This window comes from Cicer arietinum, chromosome 3, assembly GCF_000331145.2.
Source record: "Cicer arietinum cultivar CDC Frontier isolate Library 1 chromosome 3, Cicar.CDCFrontier_v2.0, whole genome shotgun sequence".
In the NCBI taxonomy this organism is placed as follows: Eukaryota; Viridiplantae; Streptophyta; class Magnoliopsida; order Fabales; family Fabaceae; genus Cicer; species Cicer arietinum.
The window spans coordinates 23,658,838-23,662,279 of record NC_021162.2 but is presented as its reverse complement, the minus strand read 5'-3'; the positions used below and the strand labels follow the sequence as shown (position 1 = coordinate 23,662,279).

The following is a 3,442-nucleotide window of genomic DNA, read 5'->3' as shown; positions in this document are numbered from 1 at the left end:
TCGTAAATTAAATATAGTTAATATTAATGATTTAAATCAATTACTAAGGCAAACACACAGATACACCTAAAGAAATTAGAACACATATTAACATTCATAAAAAAAATAGTATTGTATCATTATACTATTTAAAATAGGGTAATGAGAAATTGGGGTGTTACAATTTTAATATTAAATTAATTATTTAAAATCCTACTTAATTAATAAAATAGTTTAATATAAAATTTAGGGTTTTACAAGTGGAGCTAAGACCGATGTGCGTGGATTAAGATTTTATTGTTAGGAAATAAAGCAGCCTAGGTAAGGGCATTTCCTCATACAAATTTTAGTTAGACCGTTGGTTTGATGGTATGAAATAGATAATTTTGGTTGTGTAATAACACACTTATTTAAAAACTTAGAAAAATAAGAGATTTTAAATATTAACATAATTAATTTAGGACAAAGATATTTTAATAAGAACAGGAAGGGATAGTAGCAATAAATAAGTAATGCCCAAGGGTCAAAATGGGTAATTTCTTCCATTTTCCATCTAATCAAACCAGACATCCTCTAATCCGAATTCCTCTGATTAGATTTCCTCTGATATTACATTCCTCTGATCAAATTACATTTGATCTAGATTTACCCTAATTTTGAATTTATCTAATCAGATTATATCTAACCCAAACTCCCTCCAACTAGACTTTATCTAGTTAGACTTCCTCTAATAAGAACTTCCTTATTCCAGATTTCCTTTATTGCTACTTCTCTAACCAGACTTCCTCAGTTAAAAGTTTTCCTTATGATAAAACTTTGGCACATTTTCACTTCCAAGTTCCACCTCAAGCTTTAAATTATCGAATATAATTAGAGGATGAATCTGGTACTCATTGTATCTAGCAAATTGTAGCAGATAAGACGGCTTGAGGCATGAATACAGACATCAAAGAATAAGGTTCTATAGTTATGTGTGTTGAAGTTGAAATTTATTTTATTTATTAGTACAACAGAGGATGTTTTGCAAACTCTGTACCATTTAGTTACAATGACATTTCAATGATCGTACTTTTCAAAACTTATATGATTGCCTCTAGAATTTATAAATGTATGAATTTGTACCTTTTCTAGATACATGGTTATGGTTATTAGAGTTTATGTACTTGGTCACTGTTTTTTTAGTCATTGTTTGGCACATTTAAAATAATGTAAAAAACTTATACTATAATTGAAATTTGTAACTAAAATATTATTATAATAAATCTCTCAAGTTTTGTCCTTAAGCCCTAGTCCAACTGGCGAATGCCGATATTTTTAGGTTGGACGTCTTGTGTCGAGTTTAAATCCAGAAGTTAACAATTTTGTGCGTTAATTATGGTATAATTTACCATCTCTTCGAAAATAAAATAAAAACCTCTCAAGTTTTGGTTTTAATTGAAATAAAGGATACCAAAATGCTTAATGCACTTTTAAAACATAAATTGTAAATTTGTGAAATTTATTAACTATATTTTGATATGCTTTTACATTAAATATAGAGCAACTATCATATTTTTGTTCTAGGTTTGACAATCATATGCGCAAATACAACTATATGGTGTAAAAGGGTTTGCACTAACACATTGTCCAAAACCATTTTTATTCGGATATTTTAAATAGCACGTCTTTCTGCATGCTGGGAGTAAACATGAATCTTTTGAAATGAGTTCAATACATCTTTTTCGTTGTCCATTCGCACCACTAGTCATAACTGTAACAGTTTAAATTAAACCAGATTATTAGAAAAAAAATAAAATCTTGTTTATTTAACATAATGAAAACTATCAACACAAATAGGTGCAAAAAAATTTGTTACAAAAATTTTATACCTGAAAAAATAACGGCAAAGACGATGAATAGAAAGAAATGAAATTTAGCCATTCAAATAGCTACAATATCAATAGCAATATGAATTATTGTTGTTTCTTTACTCTATGATATATCATTGTAAAAATAAAATCAAGGCTTTATAGATAAACAACCAACATTATTAATCATCTAATAAAAGAAGTCAACTTTAAAGTTTTCTAAAAGTTTGAATACACCCCTTTAATAATATTTAGGATTAAAATAATATATCTAGTAAAAAAATATATTAAGATAATATATATTTTACTTTAATATATATTTTACTAATTTTAATTGTCTATTTTTATTTGCTATTTTTAACATCTATATTGTATTAATTTTGTTGATAAATCTTATTATTTGTATCTTTGGTACAATGTTATTAAAATCTTGAAATTTCATTTTTGTATTGCTTTAATTAATATACTTTTTCTTTTCTTTGGAGATATCTAAACCATAACAGGAAGAATATATTTATTCTAAAAAGAAAATTTTAAGACATCAATTATATAGATAATTTAAATTAAATTAATTCAATACTATTATTGTTATATAATTTATTATGTTCATCTCTATATTTTAAAAATTAGTAAAGAATGGGATGTGCGACCTTTTATTGTAAAGATTTACTTTTGTTGGAATAGTATAAGAAAACTGAATAGGTCATTTTAATGTAACACTAAAAAATATATATAAATATTATATGTATTTATCAGTAATTGTCTTTATTTATTATTTAAAATCAAATTCATTTTATTTAAATAATTAAAATTATTATTTTATATAATTATGTTTGCTAGGAATTATATGATGACTAGATCTTGGATGATTATATTGTATTATGGGTTGTTGTGTATTTTATTTATATAGTTACTTGAGAAAATTATAAAATATATTGGTTGGATGTTGTTTGTGTTAATTATCATCTTTCTGTTATCTATTGTAATAATAATTTGTCTCGCTTTATTTATTTAAATGATAAAGTTATTAGTTAAACTATTTTACAAATTAGAATTTATAAAAAATATTGGGGTTTTTGTTTTATCTTGGGACAAAGAACAATAAAGCTAGGAGGAATTGTTGTTACCCCATCCTTGTTGTTTCATCCATCTTAGTCAACAACAAAAAAGTGTCTTGAAAACCTTTTTTTTTCTTTTTATTGTCCCATAAAAATTTCTCCTCGCAATTTATATCACTTCATTTTATTAAATTATTCCTTTGATAAATTTTTTTTCTTTTAATAGTAACCAAAATTGTTGACAAAAATATTATTAGATTTTAACATTAATTAACCACAAAAAAAATCTTGGCATTCAAATTATTTCTTTTCTATTATCTTCTCACTTTAACTTTATTCAATTTCGTTCAAAAGTTTCTATAACTAAAAAAAAAAAGAAGAGAAAATCAACGAGTAAAAACCATCAGGCTTTCTTCTAACCATTTATCATAGAATCACGACTACGCCTTCATTCACAATTGGACCAAGATGATTTGATAGTCGGCTCGAAACATACGAGTCTTGGAATCCAAAGGTCAGATACTCAAAGCAACATTTAGAACGTGAGAAACCACATTC

General features: G+C 25.4%; 1 long non-coding RNA gene across 1 annotated transcript; it reads right to left on the bottom strand.

Annotated features, from left to right (window-relative positions):
- Nucleotides 1-1,467: 1,467 nt before the first annotated feature.
- Nucleotides 1,468-1,944, bottom strand: LOC113788229 (uncharacterized). The gene is made up of 2 exons (XR_003474733.2): nucleotides 1,848-1,944; nucleotides 1,468-1,729 (listed from the first exon to the last, which is right to left on the bottom strand). It is a non-coding gene; the product is annotated as an uncharacterized lncRNA (long non-coding RNA).
- Between the last annotated feature and the right edge of the window lie 1,498 nt (nucleotides 1,945-3,442).